The following is an 18,973-nucleotide window of genomic DNA, read 5'->3' on the forward strand; positions in this document are numbered from 1 at the left end:
GTATAAAATGAAATCCTAAGATGCTCAATGAAGTCTTTCCACTATGTACGAAATGGAGCTCCAACATTCCTAATGCTGCCTAATTTCTGTTACCTCCATTCAGTTCTCAGCCTTGGGGCAGGTGATCTCTCCTGGGCCCCTTGGAGTCTCACCCCATGCATGTACAAGCAACCCTTGGCTAAAAACACACACAATGAATTTGCACAAAACACACTTTTTTAGGACCCTGCCCTGAGAATTTCAGCCCCTTCAGAAACCTGAAACTATTTGACTTATACCTTTTTAGTTCTGGGAGATAATTGCCCTTGGGTGTTTACCTTCTTGTACCATGGCAGAAAAGCACCCATAGGAAGAAAGCCAGAGCAGTTGTATGTTTTTCTTGTCTTAAAGATCATAGTCTTATGCTGCCTACTATTCAATGCCTGAAAACAGTTGTCTCACATGTTTGTTCTATTTTAGAGTTGCTTTCAGTGGGAGGGTGTAACTGGAAGCAGAAGTAAAATTGTTATTTTTGGACATTAAAAAAAATATCACAGAATCTCACATTTCCGCTCAAAAAAAAAAAAAATACATGTTTACACAGCAGTTCATAGTTGCCCTGGCTGTTTTAGTGTCTTAGCATGAGTAACTCTCTCAATAATAATAACTGACATTATATAGCTCTTTTTAATTTTAAAAATCCTCTTGCAAACATTGATTTTTTTGTTCCTTACAACATCACATTAGTCCCATTCCACGTATAAGAAACAGACTTAAAGATGTTAATTGTCTCAATGTAGTAATGAGAATTTCAACCCAGATTTTCAACCCAAGGTCCCAGCCTCTACTAACCTATCTTCTTTAGTCAACAAAAGCGGGTGTCTCCCTAAAGAATAGTCTTGTACCACCTGCCAAAAAAATTAATATTTTCTCCCATAATGGTACACACTATAGCACAGTGGGTCTTGGAAATAGTATAACCATGGGTTTTAATTTGTTTCTTAAAAACATTTTGGAGCCTCTTCTGGCTTGACAAGGTAATACTTGTGCTGCTGCATACACCCACTGCATGCCTCAGGGTGCTTTGTAATGCCATACTGTACTCTGTACCCTTCCATCTTCCATTCTCACTTCCTTTTTACCCATGAACAGTGGAAAGACAAATGGAAACTTGAGCAGAAATGTTGGAACTGCTGACTTCTGTTGGGGAATGCACAAGGGGTCAGCATGGGCAGGTGGCCCAGGTCTTAGGCTGGACAGGTCTTCTATTTTTGCTGCTGTTTACTGGCAAGTTTGCATTGATGAGAGCTGAGGTTTCATTACAAATGTTGTCTTCATATTTGAACCAATCACAGAGCCTTTTTGCCTCCCATGACAGGCGATGTTGCCTTTTGCTAATAGTTATTTATAGATTGTCATTTGGTTGTAAGCTAGAAACAGGTGAGGAGCTAGCTCTAAGGATCAGGCAAGTATGCCAATGACTGCTCTTGCTCATGTGGCATAAAGAGGTATTACATTTGAAAAGACACGCTGGCTGGTCTGACATGGATGATATTATAGATATGTGATATGAAATGATTCAACCTAATAAACCCAAGGGAACAAGAATCTCGATACTGAGTTCGAGAACTTTATTGTATTATTTAAACTTTTCTTTCATCATTGTTTCACTGTTACTCATGGTTGGCTATCTGATCTTAGAGGACTCCCATCATTGGCGGTACCTGTTAGGTCTGAGGATGCAGCAGAAAGGGATCTAACTGAAAAACTCTTTCTGGGCTGGCAAAGAATGGGGTGATGAGCCCATGCAATGTCTACGGATGCACACCTTTAGTTAAATTCACCCAAACACCATCATTATCCTTATTTTACTGGAGGCTAGAGAAGCTAGGTAGGGCTTAGAAAAAGAGAAGTCCAGTCCAATAGCTGAAGTCTATGTCCAATACTCATAAGCTTTTCCTCTTTGTCCTTAGCATTGACTCCTAGCACTGACTAACCACTCAGCTACTGCCCTAAGGGGCCTTATTGCAGATCCCGAGTCACCCACTAGAACTCAGGCAGCTCTGTTGACGGCTGGAGAGTGGGCAGAATCAGGCATCTGCAGACTCTCCACTTCTGCTTTCTCCAGGAAATGAGCAGAGACCCAGCTCGAGTGATTCATAGTGAAACGCCGTTAAAGGCTGGTGATGGTAGGCCGGTCCTCTTCCCCTAAGTCTGAGGGGCTGTGGCTGGGTATGAGGGTGCCTATGCCACCTGACTTCTGCAGGCCCTGACCGACATACCTCTGGGTAGGTTACCTTGGTCTTGGCCACACCAGGCCAGCCCAGAGGTGGGCATTAGAGTCCTGTCTGTCAGGACGGAACCTTCTGGCTGCTTCCTGGAAAACTAAGCGTGGGAGCACATGTGACCATCAGTGCCTGATCTGGGTTTGTGGATGTGGGAGAGGAGGTAAGCCGATGAGCAGGAAGTATGTGCAGGGTGGGCGGTGCACGTGGTCAAGGCCACTCTGATGCCGTTGCTGGAGTTTGCCGAGCCAGGCCAGGCATCAGCACCACTGCTCAACCTTCTGCTTCAGGTCAAGCCCTTTCTCACAGTTCTGCTTAAAGACGGTGACTTGCCATGCCTAGGGAAGCTGGACTGGGCCTGTCTGTGCCAATTGCTCAGAAATGAAGAGAGGGGGCTGGCTGTGAGGCTCCCCTGCCCAGCCCCACATAAGACTCTGAAAAGTGGCAAGCAGTGGGGGCCACTTCAGACTGGTCACCGAGAGAGCTGGCCCTGTGGTCACTCCTGGGGGTCTGGTAAGTAGGTGCCTCTTTGGACCTCTCTTTCTTCATCTGAATTACCACATTAAACTTTAGAAATTTTTTTCTGAATAAGCAGGACCACCTGATTCATTGACTCTCCTACTCTCCTCTTGAAATCCCACCTTAGAGAATGCTGAATCAATCCTCTGTCTCAACTTCTCTAAAGTGATGAGGAGCTAATCTGGTAACCAAGGATTTCATGTATTATCCTTTCCATGGAACATTTCAATTTTAATACGATATTCTGCATAGTCATACATTTAATTATTCAACAAACATATATTGAAAGCTACTGCCAGGCACTGTTAAAGGTGACATGATCAGAGAACAGGGGTCAGTGGTGCTTGGTGCTACAGGCTGAAGTGGAATGGAGAACTGGAGGTGGGGTATGGGGGCCAGAAGGCTGAGAATGTACTTGCTTTCTGCATAGAGACCTGAAGGAAGGGAAGGCCCAAGCTCTGTGGGTTTCTGAGAAGTGATCTTGGCAGGAGGATGGAGAAGGCCAAAGTGCAGAGGTGGAGGCCTGGCGGAGGCCAGTGTAGCAGTGAGAGGTGTAGGTGTGCAGGTGACTAGCCAGAGAGAGATGGGTGGGGTAAAGTCAAGGAGGGCTTTCCTATCCAGTGTGACAACTTGGGCTGTTCTTCCCCTGACTCAGGAGGCTTTTAAATACTGATTAGATAGCAAAGAAAATTTAGAAAAAGTGTGTAGAGTATAAGGAATAAACATGCGTGCTGCTACCTTGGTGTTTTAGAGATCATTAGCATCTTTGAAGTCTTCCATGTGCTTGTCCTTCTCTCACTCTTATCAGAGAAAACTATTGTCCTGAATTTATGGCTTACTGTTTCCTTGATTGTCTTTATAGTTTTACCTTGTATATTTAAATTGCTACTTATGCGTTAATTTTCCATATTTTTGAACCTTGTATATAGGAATTAAATATTCTTTTAAGACTTGCTTAATTTGCTCAAAATTAGTTTCCGAAATTCCTTTATATTGTTGCATGTGCCTCTAATTCATGCATGTTTACTGCTGTATAGTATTCTGCTATATAGGAATATATCTCAATATACTTCTCTACTGCTAATGGGCACTTAGGATATTTCTTGGTTTTCGTTTTTCCTATTATAAGCTGCTAGGGGCTCTAGCACTTGTGTGCACTGCTAGGACTCTCTGCATATGTGTCCTGGGGCATGTGTGCAAGAATTCCCTAGCATGTATACCCTAGAAGTGGAATTGGTGGGTCACAGGGTCTGTATCTCAGCCTCACTGGATAAAACCAGTGTAATTGTATCATTTTCTCCACCCATCAGCAATGTGTAAAATTTCCATTGCTCCACATTTCACCAACATTTGATGTTGTCAAAGTTTTAATTTTTGCCAATCCAGTGAAAATGAGAAACAATCAAACTATGTTTTAAATTGCATTCCTCAGTTACTAAGGTTGGGCATCTTTTTATATGTTTATTGGTCATTCTGTATTCCTTTTCCTGTTCAGATCTTTTGCGTATTTCTCTATGGGGTCATCTGTCTTTTGTCCTATTGATTTGCTGTAATTCAGTACATATTCAGATATTAATCCTTTGTCATTTGTGTATGTTGTAAATATTTTTCTCTTGTTTGTGCTTTGTCTCCTTATGTTCTTTGTGATTCTTATTAATGACCAAATTTCTTAATTCTAAATGAGCTTAATTTATCCATATGTTCTTTTACAGTTTACACTTCTTGTTATGTATTTTAAGAAATTCTTCACTGTAAAGTTATAAAATTATTCTCTATCAAGGGTCCCCAACTCCTGGGCCATGGCCCAGTACCAGTCCGTGGCCTGTTACGAACTGGGCCACACAGCAAGAGGTGGGTGGTGGGGGAGCCAGTGAAGCTTCACGTGTATTTGCAGCTGCTCCTCAGTGTCAGCATCACTGCCTCAGCTTCACCTCAGATCATCAGGCATCAGATTCTTATAAGAGCACCAGTCCCAGGTGCCAAAAAGGTTGGGGACTGCTGTCTTACATGATTTAAAAAATTTTTAAATAATTTTGATTTTCACATTTTTCATTCTCACCTAGGAATGATTTTTCCATATGGTGTGAGATAGGGGGAGGATTCTATTTTATTTTGTTTTTCCCGTGTAGATAACCAAGAGTCTTAGCTCCATTTATTAAAAAGGTCATTCTTTATCCACTAATCTACAGTAATTCTGTTGTAAATCAAATTGTAAATATATGTGACAATCTGTTTATTCTGTCAATTTGTTTATCCTTTTGCCAATACTATATAATATTGGTAACTATAGGCTTATAATAAATTTTGATACCTGGGAAGAGTCTCCTCTTTTTTCCTTCTTTCCTTATGTCTGGACATTTTTTACTTTCTTCTTTCATATAAATTTTAGAATCAACTTTTCAGGCTTCACAAAAAAGTTATGTTCAGATTTTATTGGAAATGTAATTTGTAGAGAGGTTATATCTTTATAAAAATGACTCCTTTAGTTCATGAATGTGTTTTGTCTTCTCATTTATTTAAGTCTTCTCTAAAGTATTTAAATAAAATTTTATAGTTTTCTTCATAAAAGTAGTGCATATTTTGCCTAGATTTATTCTTAAGTAGTTTATTTTTATATCGTTTCAATCGTCATTAAATATTTTATTTTTTACTATTGCTGATGTATGTTTTCATTTTTAAAAAGAATAATTTTAGTTTTTCTATGGAGAGCAAAGGAAGAAGCAAGACTATGAGTTAAGAGGTTGTTGTAATAATCTAGGCTAGAGGTAATGGTGGCTTGCTTCAAAGTGATAGTAGTAGTGATAATGAGAGGTAAGATTCTACATACTTTCTGAGAACCGGTTATGATGATGTTTTAAGTGTAAGACATGGGAAGAGAAGCTGAAGATGACTCTAGAGCAACAGGGAGAATGGAGTTGTCATTTACTGAGCTGGTTCAAGGGCATATTTGCAAGGTGATAGTTATTCCAGAATATAGGTTTGAACATATAAAGGTGGAGATGCCTACTAGACATTAAGTGGAGAAATGAAATATTGGCTCCCTGTGCCCCTAAGGGTCCTTAATGGTGGAAAAGCAAGACGGCTTGACCACCTGGGGGAGAGAGGGGAGATGTCTTGTACAGAAGGGGAAGGGGAAGGGGAAGGGGAAGGGGAAGATGAGCTCCTCAAGAGTTCCTTGAGCCATGCCATAGAGGTGCTACCCATTTTGTTTACAACTGGGGCCTTGCATTTATTATATTTCTCCAAGTGATGCAAACCATCAAAATGCACCTGCATTTTGCATCTGAAATTACATCCTAAGGGCAACATTCCCAAATCCTTGGATGATGGTCCCATTTGAAGCATCTACACACCTGTTAAAAGCTAATTCTTAAAGTCTAGACCTGGGCTACCCAATACAGTAGCCTGTAGCCCAACCTGAAATGTGATTAGTCTGAATTGAGTGTGCTGTAAGTGTAAAGTGTGCATTGGATTTCAAAGATATTACAAATAAACAATACAAAGAAATATAAAATATCTTATTTATACTTTAAAAATGCTGATTGCATATTGAAAATATAATATTTTGGATGTATTGAGTTAAATAAAATATATTTTAAAATATATTTAAATAAATAGATTTGATTAATTTAGCCTATTTAATTTTACTTATTAAATGTGGCTATTGGAAAATTTCAAATTACACATGCAGCTTTAATTTTTTTGGTTGGGCAGCACTCTTCAGAGTAAGATATGTCTTGTTTCATGGCCAGAGGCTTTTGGGGGGAACAAAGTTCAAGAAGGATGGGAAGTTAGGGAAGTGAAAAGCCTCTTGTCTCAAATAATTTCAAGGAGAAAGAAAGTATAGAGGTAAGAAGAATGGATTTAGCCCCTACAATAAACCAGGAACTGGGTAGGGCACTTCTGTTGTTATCAAACTTGTTTTGCCTACACAAATCAAAACAGAAAGAGACATGAACAGGAGTTTGCAGCAAAGAAAGTAAAGGTTTATTTAAGGAAATGGTGCCAAGCCTGGAGACACAGGTGAGGTAGCTCTCAAAGACCTGGCTCTCTGATGGCCTCTAAGGGATAGGTTACATAGGGGAAACCTCATTAGTTATGGTAGCTAAAGGATTTGGGGTCATGGGCTCTACTAATTGGTTGGGGCTAGGGTAGGAGGCAGCTTCATTGCATCAGGTCCTGATGTCAGTCATGGTGTAGTTCTGTCTGGTTTCTAGGGGTTGCCAATGGGGTCCTTCTGCCTTCACAGGTTTGAAACTGCAAGATACTATCTTTAGTTTGACTGAAATTCTGTTTCTGTGGTCAGCACATCTGAGGTTTTGTTTGATGCTGATCTATGGGTTTAATGATTAAGGGAGTGGTCATGCAGTAGGCAGAAAGAGAAGGAAAAAAGAAGCAAGTGAGTCCAAGGCCAGTTTGAATCAAAGAGAAAGAGAAGAGAAAAGTCATTTTAAAGAAGTGAAGATTTGCACAGTTACAATATTTGCAATCTCATTTAATCTCCACAGTAAAATCAGATTCATTACTCCCATTTTACAGACGAGAAAATGGAGGCTCAGAGAGGTAAGGCCTTTCTTTCCTCAGACAGTAAGTAACTGAGCTGGGATTTCAACCTAGTTGCACCTGGCGTTAAAGGCCGTGCACTTTGCACTTGGCAATGCTACCACTAAAGAATTGAAATACTTCTGGACAGCAATAGTCAACATTTGGCCTAAGTATGAAAACTGCTTTTCCCTTTGGGCTCAATGCTTAGTCCTTCTTTTGAGAATTCATCTTCACAGATGATTCACAGGAAGCTAAATGATTGTGTTTGTCCTTTCCTCCAGCATTGCCTGTAATAGCAATGGAGACAACCTCAGCGTCCAGTTATTAGGGAGTGAGTGAGTCAATTATGGGAGACTGATCAAGAGGATGTTTCATGGTCATCAAATCTGATAATTTAAGAAAAAAAGTTACAAACAAAATGTTTATGATATGATGATGGATGATTAATGCAATTAATTATCTACATATCACTTATAAGTAAAATATGCTTGAATATGAAAAGTAGTATGCAAAAAAAGAAGGGAATACTTTATTTTTATGTTTTTGATATAATAATAAAATTGCCCAAATAGCACTCCAATATCAGCTTTTTAAAGAATATGCACAAAATATGAGATACAGTTAAAGATGAATAAAAATATGTACACCTAAAGAAATTGTGTTATTTGAAGAAGTTGGTCAAAGCATATTGGGAGTTAGTAACATTGAAACAGGCTACAGAGAGCTCACAGAGCTTTTCCCTGGGTCTCTGAGTGTGGACCAGATCAAGCAGAGAGTGGCCTCTCCTGCAGAAAGCAGTGGGCAGAGAGATGTGTTTAACAAAGGCAGGGCTGAACAACTCTGCAGCTCTTTGTCTCGTGTCTGCCTTGAGAGCACAGGTCCTTCAGGAGCCGGAGAAGGGTAGCGACGAAGACTGTGCTACCGCACGAGATGGGGAGCAGTGAGCAACAGCGTGCTGGACGCTCCCACCAGGGTGCACTGCATCCAGCGCATGCGTAGTAACTGCGCAGGTCCGGGGCCACAGTTTCTGAGTGCAAGGATGAGAAAAGAGCCAGAAGAATCAGGATGGGCAAATGTCCAGATATTCAAAAGAAAACAAACAAACAAACAAACAAACAAACAAACAAACAAACCAACAAACCAACAAACCAGGGGCAATACCTTGAAATCCCAAAGCACCCAGAATCTTAGTTTATTTTAGTTTTTACTTTCATGCACCTGTCTCCAGGAAACATTTCATTATGTAAATGACACATTTACTTTTTCAGGGTAACTGAAATGGGACAATAGCTTAGTCTTGGGACAGGGGTAAGTGAGGGGCAGTTACTACTCAGAGTCATTCTACTGCTTCCCTTTTCGGGAAAGGATGCTTCCACCATCATTACTCTAAAATATCACCTTCGTTTCAAAACGTACTTCTTTACTCACCCAATTTAATGTGTCAGAACAGTCTTATTTTTAACATGTGTGTTTAATGTGGTGATCCCCTCCAGAACGAAAATTTGTTAAATAACTGTAGCATTTTATAATTGATCAAAACTTAGAATTGAGGAAATACAGGAATGAGAAAGTTAAAGCATATACATGAATAATGATAACATAAGGAAGAAAGTGATGAGCACTGCACTTTATAGGCAGTAGTTACTGGAGGAAAATGACAAATTTAGGAATTACAAAATTCTTACTTTTACTCTGCCTGACTCCACAGGCAAGTGACTTTCACTCCTATGGGGTGGGGGGCGGGGAGCGGGGCGGGGTGAGTAGATGATCATAACCCTGCACATTCTGGTATAATTACTAAGTGAGATCTTGTGTGGATGCAGCATTGAAAACTGCAAAGTGCTGTCATGTGCTGGTAGTGGCTGCTTTCTAATCACCAGTCAGCCCCATGATGGCAGCAGGAGTTTGGAAGTTTGAGAGAGAAGGATTATTTTTGATTGGGGCATCATGAGAGCCTGTGCCTAGCAGGCAGCCAGGAGCTGTGTTTGGAAGGCAGCAGGATTTGGACATGTGTAATCAAAGGAGAGGCATCTTAGGCAGAAGAGTCACCCGAATAAAGGCAAAGGGTCAGAGATTGAGTGAACAGTTCGTTCAACCAGACCCTACTGGGGTATAGTGGGAAATTAAGCAGAAGAGGAGGTGGGACCTTATTATCAAGGGCCAAGAGCTTGGGAAGAACATGGGAGCCATTGAAGAACATTTGACCAAGGATGTGATATGATGGAGCTGTGCTGCCAAGTCTGACAATGTGGGGGTGGGGTGGGAGGCAGTGAAGACTGGAAGCAGAGAAGCCTGCTGTGGGAAGGCTGGTAGAGAGATGAAGAAGCAGTGGGGGATGACTAGGGTACTAGGAGAAGCCTCATAGAGGGCAGTCACCCTGAGAACCTGTCTCACTCACTGTGTAGCATTCTGAGGTTCCTTGACTCCTTTTGAGTATCTTTAGGTGCCATATTCCCATCTTCTGGGCACGTAGAAGAATTAAGGTCTGGGTTAAATATATTCATGACACATCGAGAAGTTTGCCAGTATGTAGGAGGCTCATTCTGGTTAAACAGGTCTCAGAGAAGAAATTTGAAGGCTCTGAATATGAGGCTCATTTGAAAAGTAGACCTTCATTGATGGATAGATCCTTAAGAAACCTCATGTTACAGGTGGAAACTGAGTCAGGGAGAGACAAAGAGACTCAGCCAAGGGGCTAATGATCCTGTCTCCTCACTGCCAGCACTGTGTTTCTTTCCTCTGCACTTCAGTGAAAAAGCATCATGTGCAAAGTTGCACTTGAAAGGGTCTCTTTTTACATTAACCCAAAAGAAGTTTTCTGGATCTAGTTCTGCCTAGCATAGTATAGGACAGGAAGCCCAGGAAAACTATTTTATTTTTATTTATTTATTTATTTATTTATTTATTTATTTATTTATTTATTTATTAAAAAGTTTATTGGAGTAACATTGGTTAGTACAATTATATAATTTTCAGGTGTACATTATAATTTGACATCTATATAATCTATTGTATGATTAGCACTCAGAGTCCAGTTTCCTTTAGCTACCATATATTTGATCCCCTTTACCCACATCACCCTCCCCCAACCCTCCTATATTTGACCCCCTTTATTCCATCTACCTACCCTTCCTCCCCCATCCTCTACCCTCAGGTAACCACTAGTCCATTATCCATGTCCCTGAGTCTCTGTTTGTCCTGTTAATTTGTTGCTTTTAGGTTTATATCCCATATATAAGTGATATCATGCGATTTTCAGCTTTTTCTGTCTGGCTTATTTCGCTTAGCATGATTATCTCAAGGTCCATCCATGTTGTTGCAAATGACAGTATTTCATCTCTTCTTATGGCTGAGTAATATTCCATTGTATATATGTACCACAGCTTCTTTACCCAATCATTATCATAGGACACTTCAGTTACTTCCATGTCCTGGCCACTGTGAATAGTGCTGCTATGAACATCGGTGTGCAAATATCTTTTCAGATATGGGTTTTCAAGTCTTTCGGGAATTGCTGGATCATATGGTAGATCAATTCTTCGTTTTTTTTGAGGAACCTCCATACTGTTTTCCATAGTGGCTGTACCAATTTGCAGTCTTACCAGCAGTGTATGAGGGCTCCTTTTCCAAGAAAACTATTAACTCTATGTGTGATGTAGGTGGTTTATGCCTTTGCTCTGATGTTTTCTTTTTCTTTTTTTTCATCCGTGAGAATCAAGAATAAATTTTTAAATTAGTTTTTAAATTTAGTAATTAATTCCATGAGAATTAAGGGGTATTTAATTCCCTGCAAGCCAGGAATGCATAGTTCCAGATGCATTTGAAAGTTTTATGATTTTTGTGCACATTTTCTGACTAAATCATAGTGAAATTTAATAAGCTAACCAGGATGATTGTGTCAACTAAGCAATGCTGAAAATCTTTTTATTTCTTGCACCTTAACAAATAGCCTGAGAAGTATAAAGGATGATGCAAAGTTCCTGATGGTTTTAATCCTCCTGGGATGGAAGGGCGAAGAATGGTTTGCAAGTGGCTCAACATCTGGAGAACTTTGTGACCTAGCCTCTGCCCAGGCTCTCCACCCTACTGGCACTCACATCCCTCACAGTGGCTCAAAGCCACATGCGTACCCACCTCACCTCTCTTACCTCTTGCGTATCCTTCTACTGGGAACACTTCTCTCTAATCTGTTCAGGGGCTTATTTCATATCCTCCCCGCAGGCTCCCTCTCCAAAAACCCTGCTTCTGTGAAGCCCCTCTTACCATTCTCACTCTCACCACCACCCCCATCTCACCCTCAATAATCAGCTCCTTCCCTTTGTCCCCTTAGTGCTGGATTCTTGCTCTGGCAGGCACTGTATTGCAGCAACCCTTTTCCTGCCCCTCTCCCTGCAGGCTATAAGCACCCGGGGCAAGGGTTGGACCCTCTGGGAATGCCCAGTATCTAGCAGGGGGCCACTGTTCACCATCCATGTCACTTCCTGTTGAGAGCCCCGCAGTGACTCCCAGGACCACTGCATGAAACAGGGTCATGTCTGGTACTGTCATCCATGGTCCTTTCACTAAGTATACCGTCCTTCTAGTGCTTTCCTGTCTTTGAACTCCACCCACATCCCTGAACACCCACGTTGCCTACAGTCTCTCTCCTCTTGACTTTAAGAGCATCTCCTTCTCTTCTTTCAGTGCCCATTATGGGCACCATCTTTTTTGAGAAGCCATCCCACATTTTTGGCAATGTGGAAGTCAGTACACATACTGAGACCACCACACCCCTTCCCAGGCTGGGCCACGAGCTTCCTCTGTGCCTCACAGCCAGGCACATCTCTACTCAACACCTACCCCACTTCTGCTTCCTTGTTGGTCCCCCTGCTCCCCTGACTGTGAGCTTTCAAGTCCAGGGTGTGAATCAGGGGCAATTCTGCTGCTTACACATTTAATAAATAAAAAGACTCACCACTCAAAGAAAGCCAAGTAAAGCTATAGCTCTGGTGACTTACCCTGGAGGGTGACTAACACTGGATGTGCAGCTAGTGTCAGCCCAGGGAGTGACTAGCCAGCTGCTGTTTACCTTGTGCCTGGGCTTAGCAAACCCTTGGCCTCGTGGCACCCAAGGATCAGCTCTTCCCTGAGGAAATGGCGAGACCACAGGGGCCTGTCCTATGCCTCCTTGTTTGTAGTGTGAACTGGGGCCAGATAGCAGGCCTGCCTCTAAACCTCCTATGGCCAGGAGTCAGCAACAATTTTGCAAGTCCAGCCAGGGCCCCCTGCACTGCTGCTGGCTGTAAGAGTTTCGAGCTATTATATGGGGTTTATTTGAGGGTAGGGGGCTGTAGGGTCAGAAAAGTCTGGATTTGACCTTGATTCTGATGCATATTAACTGTTTGATTCCAGATAAACTATTTTCTCTGAATCTCAATTTCTCGGAGTCTTGCTTTCCCATCTGTATAACGAGAATAATAATGCCTACCTTACAAGTTTTCTAAGATTAGAGAACATAGATGACTCTGTTAGTAGACGCTCATTCAGTTATGGCCATTCTGACTTAAGCATCATTTCCTTACATTCCAGTGGAGACTGAGCCATGGATTAGCTCCCACATTGGAAAGGCTCCAGGTTATGGGGGCTGGGCTTTTTGTTATCTGTGCTATCACCAATCCATGTCTTTGTGTTGAAGTGATAGGTCAGTTGCAGCTAAGCTTCTAGGGTCTGCCCAGAGGAACTGTTCCCTGGACATTTTTGGCAATGTGGAAGTCAGTACACATACTGAGATACAAAACTGGGCCTCTTCCGCAGGATATTTTGAGTTCCTATATTCTGTTGCTTTTGCAAAAACCACAGAGGTGTGTGCTGGCCAGGAGTGCATGAACTGGAATCAGAAAAAGGAAGTGTTGAGGGCCACGAAAGATGTTGCTCAACCTGCCTGGTTCCTGACAATTGTAGTCCCCATCTCAGTCCTCAGGGGAATCCCTAAACTTCTGGAAACAACCTGAGCTGTCTCTCTCTCTCTTGAGCCGTTTGAAACAGGATGTAGAGACCTGGGCTTGGCTGTTCTTTGCCTGCAGGCACCCTTAGCCCCTGGTGGATGTAGGCGGTGGGGACGCTGAATGACTGGAGGGGCAGCACCAAGGAGATTTCTGGCCAAGCCTTGGTCCTTGCCCTAGAGCTACGTGTCCGAGCTTTCTGGGCCTATGTTGTCCAAGCCACTTGTATCTCCTATTTCCTCTGATTTCATTGCTCTCATTTGCCTCTTCCCTTATATCCTATGTCTGCCCTCTCTTTCCAGAGTTAACCCAGGTGTGGACACAGAACCTCCATAATTGATTCATCCTTGTCCTTCCAACACAACTGTGTGTGTAGCAAACATTGACCAAAGTCTTGGGTCAGAGGAGAATTCCTGTCCCCTCTTTGAAGACACCAGGTGTGTTATGCTAGGGATGCTGCTGAAACTCAATGAATGATAACTCTGTTTCCTCATCTCTAAGGGAGATCAGAACAGTCCCTGTAGCCCCATGCCAGGAGCCTCAAGGATAATTAAATAAGTTATGTATGTGAAGCACTCGACACAGGGCCCAGTGTGGAGTACGAATTCGATAGATACTATTATTGTTATTATTTTATTATAGTCATCAAACTGGAGGAATTATACCCTCTTCTTTTAACATTTATCTATCTTCCATCTATCTATCTATCTATCTATCTATCTATCTATCTATCTATCTATCTATCTATCTACTATCTATCATCTATTTATTTGTGGTAAAATATACATAACAAAATTTACCATTTTACCCACTTTTAAGTGTGCAGTTCAGTGGCATTATGTGCATTTATATTGCCGTGTAACCATCACCATCATCAATCTACAAAACTGGAGAGGCAAAACTGGAAATCTGTCCCCATTAAACATTAATTCCTTATTCTTCCCTCCCTCCAGCTCCTTGTAATCATCATTCGACTTCTGCCTAGATGAATTTGACTACTTTAGGTAACACATTTAAGTGGAGAAGAAAGGCCTAATCCACCCTGCACATGTTTTTGGAACAAGAATGCTTTTTTTTTCCTTTTTTTTCCTGAATGCTCCAGGTTGAGACAGGAGCAACAGAGTTTGGATCTGCTGACATGCAATGAGGGACTGGCTTTTGAATGGAAAGGGAAACAGAGGAAGTTGCTGTTCTGTTCTGTATCATCTAGTATAGAGGCTCCTCCAGCCCTGGCGCCTGGGGGCCACTGCCCATGATGTAGATGGCAAACAGATCTGCATCTGCACCTGAGAGATACTATCCAGAAAAGGGAAAATCCACACATGCTGACAAGAAAGGAGGAGGAGACTTTCATCTTGACTTTTATTATAGAAAATCTGTCACCAGGTCCCAGCTCGATAGAAAGTCAGGGATGAAACAATCAATTGGAATGTTGGCTCAGCAGCCCAATTTCAGCAACACAGCCATTTCTTCAGGCTCCAGATGTCACCCTCCAGAGTGGCAGCTTTCAGCAGGATGCCCTGGGTGCTCTGCTTCTGAAACATTATGAAACAGAGCTCTGATGATGCAAGTGAGGACTGGACTTTGTCTCGTGGCTCCCCTCTGCCTGGAGGCTGTATGAGTGAGCAGGTTCTTGCACAGTTGCCTCTCGCTCCCTCATGCAGGCAGCATGAAAGCGGGGCTTCTAGTCTGCCTGGGCTGTGTGTCATATGCCTCGAGCCTGGCCCAAACTGGGAAACAGCTTGCTGGCAAAGAGGAAGGTTTTGTGTTCTTTTGGAGGCCTTAAGACCTCACCACAGCCTCTAGTTCTTGGTTCTGCCAAGGCTACCTTCTCTTCCACCCCCCTCTCCAATAAAACGTTCTGGGGTGGTAAGCCTTCCCTCGGCCCATGTTACCTGGCCAAGCAGGTCTGAAGCCCCTCTCTCCACCCTGGGCCCCAGGCGAGCTCAGCCTCTGTTGTGTATTGCAGGTTATGCTCTGGGACAGCAAAACCAAAGCTGCTGACACAATGAAGTGGACTCTGCTTCAGCTGCTGACTGGCAATAGGATGCTGCGTAGGTTGTTTCTCTGCTCCAAATCTTGGTACCATCTGATGAAGGCCATTAGCTTTGATATTGTTGGGTGATAGGAAGATTAAGTGAAGTGGCATATGCAAATGTCTCATCAAGGAGGAACCAATAAATGCCGATCTCCCAATCCTAGCAATGACATGTGTTGAACATTCACTCAATCTGCACAGCACCCTGTGAGGGTCCTGTTATTGTTCAATTTACAAATGAGGACACTGAGACAGGCATGAGTTTTGTCACTTGGTCGAATGGTCTGATTTCATTAGAGTTGAACCGGAGTAGCCTGGCTCCTGAGGCCGTGTTCGTGGCAACTACACTGTGTATTAGAGTAGAATCTGCAGAAGTCCAAGCCTGAAGGTGGCATTTAAAATTTTGATATTTTCTTCATCGTGCAATTTTTTGGTGTTAATTTTTATTTTCAAAAATATTGCATTAAAATGTTATTTAACTTGGCTATTGAGATTTTTGGAACCCTCCCCGACTTAAATCTGTGCCGAAGGTGAGTGTCTTACTTGTCTCACCCTAATCTCAGCCCTACCCTGGACCCCTAGTGATCTTCACCTCCGACTTGACCCTGTTTGCTCTGGATAAGAAAGTACTGCCACTTACAGAGGGCACTTTTGACAATGAAGTGGATTATAATGATTTCTTCTTGTTCTTCACACAGTTCTGACAGGCTATTCCCTGTTTTCTTCCTTTTACAAATAAAACTAAAGCAGGCCTAGGGTGATGGGCAGAGAAACAGGAGGAGAACACAGCTTGACATTAGAGTCAGATAACTTCTCCAGGGGATTTCATGGAAATTCTTGTTTCTCCAAAATCTCAGTCTATTCAAGGGAACTTGATTCAATGTTTCACTTCAGTAAACAAGTTTTCTTAATTTCAGAAGAGATCTGAGGCTGTTTCTATTATTTCCCTGATATCCAGCTGTGCTCCCCAGGACCACATTTTCACATTCTGACCTGATGTTGACTTTGTCTTTTCACCTGCTTATCCTAAAAATGTGTGTGTTGGCAAGGCCTCAGACACATTTCATTGAAAGAATCAGTTGGTAACATCACAGATTTGGCCACAAAATGATTTTTATATGATGGAGACAACACTTAGTTTGGCTCTAGTAGCCATCCTGTAAGTTGAGATGTCCATGCCTGACTTGGAGCTGGTTCTGTGGGTAATGAGAATAATGGTTTCACTGGGACATAGTGACTTTAAGAGTCTGAAGGAAATTCAAGTAGAAATTTTAGACTGAGGAAAAAAAACTTGTTCAGAAGAGGGGTCTGGGCTACAGAGAAGGAAATTTGGGTAGAGAGATTCATTTATTCAGTTGCATTTTATTGAGCATCTACACTGTGCCTTCTCCTGATATGGGCACAATAGGCTTTTTTTAAAGGGCTAACATTTAGTCAATATGTGGCTCTCAGTGGCAATGAAAGCCATGGAAAGTAGCTGAGATTTCCTCTAGGGAACTCATGGAGTCAGGTAGAGTTTGACTCCAGAAAGCCACTGCAGGGAGTCCTAAAGGAGATTAGGCAGCAGACAGAAACACACTCAACTCCTCATATTACAGTAAAATATACAGATTAGCAAGGTTAAAAAAAAAAAAAAGAAAAGGTAACTAAGGAATGTAAACTCTCATACACTCTCAATAGGAGGACTATACATTGATATGGTGTTTTGGGAGAGGCTGTTTGGAAATAAATGTGTGTCAAGAACCTGAAAATTTTGCCTGCCTTTAGGTCCAGCTATTTCCTTTTAGGAATTTAGGAATGTATTACAATCTGTTGTTTAATCATGAATATATGGAAAGGCTTAGACACAAGCCTGTCATTACAGTGTTGTTTATAGTAATGAATAATTGGAAACCACTTCAATGCCTAAGTGTAGAGGATTAGTTAAATTAACAAACGATATGGCTCTACAGCCACCACATAGCCATTACAAATGAAGACGCAGAGGATCTTTAACAACATGGAAAATATTCACATTATGTTTTTTGACAAAAAATAAATGTATGAACTAATTTATAAGAAAAACAGAACAGATTGAGGGAAGATATCTGCGATTTTAAAAACCAACAAAAGATCAGTTTTTAGAATAAACTTACAAAGCAATAAGGAAAAGACAGACAAGAAAAAATAAACAGAGATTATGAATAGTCAGTTTGTAGAAGAGGACATCTAAAAGTCTAACAGGCTTATAGAGATGCTCAGACTCATTAGTAGGTTAGAGGAATGCAAATTAAAATGACAATGAGAGATCACTTGACCTCAGTCAGATTGGCAAACATTAGAAAGCAGGGGTGTGGATGAGATGATAGAAGAGCCTTCAAGTGCTCTGTTCGGAGAGTATGGTCTACTGCCAGCTTTCTGGAGGCATATTGGCTACTGGTATGTAGTTCATTGAGTAGATATATACCTTTGACTCAGTACTCCTGCTCTGGTGTTCATACTCAGAGCTAATCACGTGCAGCCCATGAGAAGACCTGCATGGAATATCCAGGACAGGATCGAGTACAATATGGGAAGTCATGGGCAATCTGTGCTTTATCACTGCAGAGCGAACAAGTAAATAGGCACATGATTCCCACTTTGTAACACGGGGCAGAAGTTACAGGAAATGAAGTTGACAAACATAGAGTCACATGGTTAGGTCTAAAAGCATAATGCTGAGTGAAAAAGTGAGCTGCAAGAAAGATACAGAAGATCATTTGGGGAACTTTAAACGCAAACATTCAGAAATCTTGCACCTGTACCATGTTTTATGAGGACCCATACTATCAAGCAGGTGCGGTGGGCAGGGTGGGAAAGAAGAGAATGGAAGTGGGGAACAGGGGTCCAAGGAATAAACAAATAAACTAACAAAGCCAAAAAAGAGCCTGGCCGAGATCAGAGAAGAGACTGTGCTGGGACAGAGGAATGTGAGGCACCCACCACCTGTTCCTGAGGAGCAGTCCTAAGAAGGAAGCAAAATCCCACTAACCTCCAGCCCAACCAACCAACAAAAGCAAAAATACAAATAAAAAGTTTTCCTCAACAATATTATTAGTGTGTTTTTATTAAACTATATTTTCATAGATAATCTGAGTATGGGCAAGCTTGATATTCTTTTGGATATTTTATTCCTTCCCAATTTTTGCCACTGAACTTACATGGCATTTGTAAAGGGAAAACGATCCCTGAAAACGAAGTCTGAGAGTAATAAGCATGTGTGATAAAAGAAGATCCAGGGACACATGGAGTTTTGTACATAGAGAGTGAGGAAGTTTCAAATAGGAGTGGTTAGTCTGGCCACAGGATCCTTAGTTAATTCCCACTCCAGCCTATAAGGGATGTGTGTTTGAGCTGAAGACAAAGTGTGATGCAGGCCCTCAGCTGCTCATGCCCTGAGCAAAACACCGGTAGACCCACTCTGTGTGTTCTTTTATCTGGTTGCTACTCTGGGTTGGTGGCGGTTTGTTGCTGGCCAGATTCTAGGATGAAATCTTACATGGTGACATTGTGGTTTGGTTGGCGGCTTCTTGCAGGGGGCCTGGACAGTCTGGTTCCTACTTGGAGCTTCTTCCACTCTTGATAATTAAACAACAACAACAAGCAAA

The 18,973-nt window shown here is 41.9% G+C and overlaps 1 protein-coding gene across 6 annotated transcripts in view; it reads left to right on the plus strand.

Moving 5' to 3' along the window:
• Positions 1 to 2,177: 2,177 nt before the first annotated feature.
• WDFY4 (WDFY family member 4) overlaps positions 2,178 to 18,973 on the plus strand; it is a 288,917-nt gene continuing 272,121 nt past the window's right edge. For 4 of the 6 annotated variants that reach the window (XM_011355392.1, XM_011355396.1, XM_011355398.1 and 1 more), the window contains exon 1: positions 2,523 to 2,777. The gene's annotated coding sequence lies outside the window, so the exon portion shown is untranslated. Of the gene's footprint in view, positions 2,268 to 2,350; positions 2,428 to 2,522; positions 2,778 to 18,973 lie in introns of those variants that run through there. The other 2 variants (XM_011355393.2, XM_011355394.2) reach the window with 2 other exon arrangements.

This window comes from Pteropus vampyrus, unplaced genomic scaffold (genome assembly GCF_000151845.1).
Source record: "Pteropus vampyrus isolate Shadow unplaced genomic scaffold, Pvam_2.0 Scaffold20, whole genome shotgun sequence".
Classification (NCBI taxonomy): domain Eukaryota; kingdom Metazoa; phylum Chordata; class Mammalia; order Chiroptera; family Pteropodidae; genus Pteropus; species Pteropus vampyrus.